Source organism: Nicotiana tomentosiformis, chromosome 1 (assembly GCF_000390325.3).
Source record: "Nicotiana tomentosiformis chromosome 1, ASM39032v3, whole genome shotgun sequence".
NCBI lineage: Eukaryota > Viridiplantae > Streptophyta > Magnoliopsida > Solanales > Solanaceae > Nicotiana > Nicotiana tomentosiformis.
The window spans coordinates 2,101,145-2,109,034 of NC_090812.1; positions in this window are offsets into that span (position 1 = coordinate 2,101,145).

Consider the following 7,890-nt stretch of genomic DNA (forward strand, 5'->3'; position numbering starts at 1 on the left):
ACCAAGCTATCATGCCTCACAGTGTAAGTACAGAGCAGGAAATGACCAAGGGAAAACTAATACTCCTAAGGCTAACTTAGCTGGAGGAGGTGATATTATTGTGGCTGTCATTTCTCAAATAAACATTGTAGCGTATGCAAAAGAATGAAGGGTAGACTCTGGGGCTATTCGGCACATTTGTGAAAATCGAGAAGCATTTTCTTCTTATACTCATGTATAGGATGATAAAGAAAAGGTCTACCTTGTAGACTCAAGTACTACCAAAGTCTTGGGTAATGATAAAGTACTACCAAAGTCTTGGGTAATGTTCCTACTATGAGGGAAAACTTGATATTTGTATCCTTATTGGGAAGAGCTGGAGTGAAAGTGTTATTTGAATCTGATAAGATCATAATGACAAAAAATAATATGTTTGTGGGAAAGTGCTATTGTAACTAGGGACTCTTTGTACTTAATATTTCTGATATTATCAATAGAAATGCATCTTCTTCTGCTTATAGGGTTGGGCCTATTTCTTTATGGCATGCTGGATTAGGACATATTAATATTACATATATAAGAAAAATGTAGTCATTAGGTTTAATATTTGGTTTAGACTCAAACAATATAAACAAGTGTGAAATATGAGTTGAAGCTAAAAGTACTAAAAAGACATATTTTTCTATAAATAGAGAAACTGAATTATTATCCTTGATTTACACTGATTTAAGCGATTTAAAACAGACCATGACTAGAGGTGGTAAAAGATATTATATGACTTTTATTAATGATTTTTCCAGATATATTAAGTTATATTTGCTTAGAAACAAAGATAATGCCTTTAATGCTTTTATTTCTTATAAAACTGAGGTTGAAAATCAACTTAGTAGAAAAATCAAGAGAATTAGATCTGATAAAGGTAGAGAATATTTATCCTTGAATGATTTTTGTGAAAAATAATGAATAATTCATGAAGTAACTCTGCCTTATTCGCCTATGTCAAATGGAGTAGCTGAAAGAAAAAATAGAACATTGAAAGAGATGATGAACTCCATGTTAATTAGTGTAATGACCCGGCCGGTTATTTTGAGTATTATAGCCCCGTTCCCCCATTTATTGCCTATTCTATGTTTGTTTGTTGTTATGTGACTTGCCGGGGTAGTTGGTTTGGTTCCAGGGATGTTTCGGAATAAATTAGGACACTTAGTCCTAAGGTTGGAAGCCTAAGTTGAAAGAGTTGACCGGATGTTGATTTATGTGAAATTTACTCTAGAATGGAGTTTTGATAGTTCTGATAGCTCCGTATGGTGATTTTGGACTTAGGAGTGTGTCCGGATATTGACTTGGAGATCCGTAGGTGATTTTGGCTTGAATTGGTAAAAGTTGGAAAAGTTGAAATTTGGAGAGTTGAGAAGTTTGACCGAGAATTGACTTTGTGGTTACCGGGCTCGGATTTTGGTTCCGAAAATTGGAATAGTTCTGTTGTGTAATTTATGACTTGTGTGCAAAATTTACAATCGGAGTTGGTTTGGTATGTTTCGGCATTTGTTTTAGAAGTTAGAAGTTTATAAGTTCATTAAGCTTGAATCGATATGCGATTCATGGTTTTAGTGTTGTTTGATGTGGTTTGAGGCTTCGAGCGAGTTCGTATAATATTTTAGGACTTGTTGGTATATTTGGTTGAGGTCCCGGAGGCCTCGGGTGGTTTTCAGATGGTTAACGGATTAAAATTGGAGTTGCTGAGTTGTTGAGTTGCTGCTAGTCTGGTGCGATCGCACTTGCGGAGGATTGGTCGCAGGTGCGTGACCGTAAAAGCGAGCTTGGGGTCGCAAGTGTAGTCTTGTGTGTAACACCCCAGAAAATTTTGAAGTATTTAAGTGTACAACCCCGTAAAATTTCGCAAATGAATTTTGGGTTGAACAATGCACCGGAAAGTAAAGGAAAATTTTTGGCGGAAAAGCGCGTTTATGCGGTCCATTATGCGACCGCATAATCACTCTGCGGGTCGCATAATGACCGCAGAAGTGAGGTAGGAGAGGGTTAATCTGGGAGCAATTATGCAGTCGACTATGCGACCGCATAACTGTTCTGCGGTGCATTATGCGACCGCATAGTGATCGCAGACTCAGACAGATTTTTTGGTCATTTTGGACACCAATTATGTGACCGATATGCGGTCGCATATGCGACCGCAGAACCTGTTCCGAAGCTCCATTTTTGGTTTTTTAAAACCCGACCCTACTTCATTAAATACACGCTTTGGGCCATTTTTGAGCAAAAATCTGATGTTTTAGAGAGAAGGGAGAGTTTTTTAGAGAGAGAGGAAACCCTAGGCTAAACATTCATCAAGTCTTGCTCAGATCTTGTAAGATTAACAAGGAAAACCCACAAGATCTTCATCTAAGAGGTAAGTTCCATACCCTAGTTTTCAATTTCGAATTTGGGGTAAAAGAAGGTTGAATTGGAGTATGATTCTTGGGTATAAGAGTATTATTTGTACATGCTTGTACTAATAAGGTTTGTGGGAAACTTCGTGAGCTCAAATAAGTAAAGATTGAGTTGTGGAGTGAAGGAAATCTTGTAGAAGTACCTTGTAGTTAAATTTGCACACCTAGTGTTTGATAAAATGCTCAAATGAGCTGAGACCATGAATATCTTCCTAATTATGGTTCAATTTTGTTATGTCTTAAAATAGATTGGGATTGCTAGAATTTCTGGAACGTTGTAGTAATTTAAGAAAAGCTCAAAGCGAGGTATGTTGGCTAAACTTTCTCTCTTAGAATAGATATCCATAATGTTTCCGTAAGATCAAGTATGATTGGCTCAAGATTCCTAACTTCTATATTCCGGGTTATTCCCTATAAACTTGTTTATTTCGAATGAGCTTTATGTCGATAGATAGATGTTCAAAGTATGGTTTGCATATTAAAATATTGTGGCTTTGAGTCGTGTTTTAGATGAGAACTAGTATACTAATTGTGTGAGAAAATTGTAATATTCTTAAGATTCGAAATTGCTCATATGTGTACCTAAAGTCTGGATTGAAAATGTATTATTGTTGATAACCTATAAAGGTGATTGGAAATGAAATAAGTGAATTGGGATATAAAGTGTGGCCAATGTGCAAGAGTAAAAGTTATACTTGTGGCCAATGGTGCCAATGAAATGAAATGATGTAAGAAAGGTTATGAAATGAGCCTCGACTCAAATGTTTTAAAATGACTTCGAAAATAGAATTGCCTAAAAGCTTTCGTACTCAAGTCATGCCATAAGTGGTTGTTTTAACAAATACTATGCTTTGTGAGTATTTTCAATGTATTTTGCGTTCTTACATATTCGTGAGTGAAAATTGTGTATTATTCTTTTTGGGAAAAAGTATTTCAAGAATAAATGGTGTGTTACTTGTTGATGATTTTAACTTGTGCATCAATTGCCAATTATATTACTCCATTTCTCGGAAAGAAATCTATTGTGCATAAATTGTTCATTTTTAATGAACTTAAAGTTGTGATTTCCGGAATATTATATGTATGTTGATATTTATCATGATGATACATGAGAGGGAAGAAATGAAAGTGTGGAATATCAAATATGGCCATCGTACCTTGAATAAAGAATCTTGTGAATGGCCAAAAGAGCCAAAGAAATATTGTCGTTGTGAATGACTAAATATACTAGTGGAGATTTATACGATGTGAAAGATGATGAGGTAAATATATTTACACCTATGTTATTTTTGTGAATTATTCTCCTTATTTAGGATGAGATTGACGTGATAAAATTATTCCTCTTAATTGAAATTGAGATTTTGGTTGATGTCTTCAAATAAGACAGCCTAGCCGATCGGGTCGTAATCGGACTCTGTACTAAATTTACGGTGGTATTGATATTGATAGTAATTGTGGTTGATTCTCTAATGAGATAGCCTAGCCGATTGAGTCGTGATCGGACTCCGTACTAAATTTATGGTGGTATTGATATTGATAGTAATTGTGGTTGATTCTCTAATGAGATACCCTAGCCGATCGGGTCGTGATCGGACTCCATGCTAAAAGTACGGTGGCATTGGTATTGTGAATACTAATATTGTGAACATTGGTATTGTGAACACTGGTATTGTGAACATTGGTATTGCGAACATTGGTATTATGAATATTGGTATTGTGAACAATGGTATATCGGTGCTAATGATCTCCCAACCAAAAATTGTATATGAAGTTCGTATTTTAAAAATTATTATGTTTTAACTGGACATTTGGATATTGTGGATTTTGACTTGCTGTTTTTATGTGTTGCCTTTTCTTATACGGGCATTCTATTTTGAAAGAGGATTTTAAGCTGTACATACTAGTGCTATTCGACAATACTAACGTCCCTTTTGCCGGGGGCGGTGCATCTTTAATGGATGCAGGTGGTTCTACAGTAGGTGTCATTGATCAGTGATAGCAGTATACTCATTTTAGCTGATTTGGTGAGCCCCACTTCATTTCGGGGTCATGTATTTGTTTCTCATGTATTGTGTTTTGAGGTATAGCAGGGGCCTTGTTGTCGGCATTTCCATATTACTCTTCTATTGTACTTAGAGGCTCCGTAGACAGGTTGTGGGTTATGGTTGATGTTGGGAACTGAACTAGATATGTTGGTATTTGGAAATTATACTTTTCATTAATTCTATAAACTCATAATATTTTGGAAATTATGAAGGAAGCTGCTAATGGGAATGAAAAAAGAAGTTATTAATGAAATCTTTTCAGTGTTTGATTAATGGAGTACATCTCCTATTATTTCATGAATGAGTTTGGGCAGAATGAAATCTAACAGGCTTGCTCAGCCGGGTTTACTCGGTTGAGCGCCGGTCGCGCTCCCCGAATTTGGGGCGTGACATTGTGGGAGTTGGGCAGTGGTCGCAGGTGCGAGGAGGTTTTCCGCATCTGCGGAGTCTCCGCAGATGTGGAGTTTGGTAGACATGGCTGGCGATCGCAGAAGCGGAGCGGAATGCGCATGCGCGGATGTGCAGAAGCGAATGGTGGACCGCAAGCGCAATGGTTGGGCTGCAGGTGCGGCTGGTCAGATCCTTAAGTGGATTCCGCAGAAACGGACCTTTTTTCCGCAGAAGCGGAGCCGGAGGTGCGGCTGGGGAGTCTGCAAATGCAAAGATGCTTGGGCAGAAGATAAAATTGAGTGTTTTGAGGTTTTTCTCATTTTTGAATTTTGCAAGCTCGGTTGGAGGCGATATTTGAGAGGGTGTAATGACCCGGCCGGTCGTTTTGACTATTGCAATCTCGTTCCCCCATTTACTGCTCAAATTGTGAATTACAATTGTTATTTGGCTTGTCGGGGTAATTGGTTTGGGTTCGGTGAGGTTTTGAAATGATTTGGAGCGCTTAGTTCCAAGGTTTAGAATTTAAGTTGAAAAGGTTGACCGGATGCTAACTTATGTGTAACGACCTCGGAGAAATTTTGCTAAGGAAATTAAGTTTTGGTGATGTCGAGGAGCAGGATGAGGGCAAGATTTGAGGAAAATCTGCGGTGCACTATGCGACCGCAGACCTGTTTTGCGGTGCATTATGCGACCGCAGAACAAGTATGCGGACCGTATAATGACCGCAGAACAGGTCAGTAACGCCCAACTTTGGAGGCCAAATTATGCGGTTGGTATGCGGACCGCATACCTATTATGCGATCGTATATGCGACCGCATAACTGCGTCGGAGCTTCCATTCTTTCTAATTTTTGACCTGACCCAACTTCGATTTATAGCCCTTGAAGCTCATTTTTTAGCCAAAAATCTCATATTTTAGAGAGAGGTGAGAGCATTTTAGAGAGAGAAAGTGAAGACTTGGTCATTTATCCATCAATTTTTGTTCAAGGTTTGAAGATTTAACAAGGATCTTGCTAGGGCTTCAAAGAGGTAAGAATTTCTTTCTCTAATTCTTCAATTTCGGGTTTGGAGTAAAGATGGGTGATTAATAGTATGATTCTTGGGTGTAGAGTATCATATATACATACCAATAAGGTTGTAGAAAGATTGTTAAGTTCAAATGGGTAAGGATTGAGTTGAAAATGGTAGAAATCTTCATATATTTTAATTGAAGATTTGAGGGTCGAGTTGGTATCGGATTTTTGTAAAATTTATATGGTTGGACTCGTGGTTGGATGGGCGTTCATATTCCGTAACTTTTGTCGGGTTCTGAGAGTAGGCCCTACGGGCGATTTTTGAAGTTAATTTCGGATTTTATTGAAAATATTAGTATTTCCTTATGGAATTAATTACAATAATTTGTATTGACTGATTCGAATTAATTGTGGCTAGATACGAGGCTTTCGGAGACCAATTCTCGTGGCAAGGGCATAGCGGAATAAATAATTACACGGGTTGAGGTAAGTAACAGTTTTAAATCTGGTCCTAAGGGTATTAAACCCCAGATTTTGGTATCATGTGATTATTTTAGAGGTAACGCACATGCTAGGTGACGAGCGTATGGGCGTGCACCGAGGGGATTGTGACTTGGCCCATCCCGGGAAACTGTAAAGTTGAGTAATTTATTGTTAGCTGTATGCCCTCTATGTGTTGGTAAAATTTGACTGTAAATCATGTTAGAAATCATGCTTAGGCTATGTGATGGTACTGTTGGGACCCACAAAGGTCGTGTAATATGTTGAATTGCCTGCTAAATGCTATATTTACTCAGTCTCAATTTTTACTTGCACATTTTATCTCAGTCTCTGTTATTATTATTGATACATCATATCATTGTTGTTTGGGCTGATTTCATGATTATTGAGAGCCCGAGAGACTGGAGAGATTTATGACTGAGGGAGGCCGAGGGCCTGATTGTGAGGATATTTTATAGATCGAGGCTGCCCGCCTGCAGCAGGCCTTATTGGCTTATTATTGCACGTGAGTTGGTCGTGCAGCACGTGAGTTGGCCGTGCGGAACTTTATATTATTATTGCACGTGAGTTGGCCGTGCGGATCCAGACATTTATATTATGGCACGTGAGTTGTCCGTGCAGCACGTGAGTTGTCCGTGCTTATAGCGCTTGGGCTGTAGGAGCCCCTCATGAGTCTGTACATCCCTAGTGAGTGCAGGTACCCATTGAGAGTGAGTGATGAGGGCTGGGAGCCCAGCGAGTGATGAGGGATGGGAGCCCAGTGAGTGATTGTTGTCCTAAGAGGTTGTACTTGATTTTCATTTGTTGTTGCACTTAGTTGCTATCTGTCATTGTTGTGAAATCTCTGAAAGATTGTTGATATACGGATTACATGAACAGGAACTGTATAAAAAAATTGATTTGACTTTAAACTGCCAGATTTGATAGCATGTCTATTCTTTTGCTGGAATTACTGGAAATGAACCATAACTGTGTAGCTCGTTACTATCTTCAGTTCCTTATTTATAATTGTTACTTGCTGAGTTGGTTGTATTCATACTACACCCTGCACTTCGTGTGCAGATCCAGGTATTCCCGGCCATAGCGGGTGTTGATATTTTCACGCGGTTGATTTTCAGGAGATTTTGAGGTAGCTGTCGTGTTCCGCAGACCTTGTTTCTCCTTCTCTATCTCTTTGTTCACTCTATTTGGTCTCAGACTAATATAGACTATATTTTTCAGACTTGTATTCATATTAGATGCTCATGTACTCAGTGACACCAGGTTTTGGGAGTATTTTATCGGAAATTGCTAGATTTTTGGTATTGTATTAAACGTTACGTTTTTAAATTTAAAGGAAATCGTGGGTTATTGATGTTGTCGGCTTGCCTAGTACTGAGATAGGCGCCATCACGATAGGTTAGGATTTTTGGCTCGTGACAGTTTCACTAGATTTCAAGAGGTAAGCAACTTTTGATCATTTTTATCTATTAATATTGAACACCCATTGAATTTCCCACCTAGATTATGTGTTCT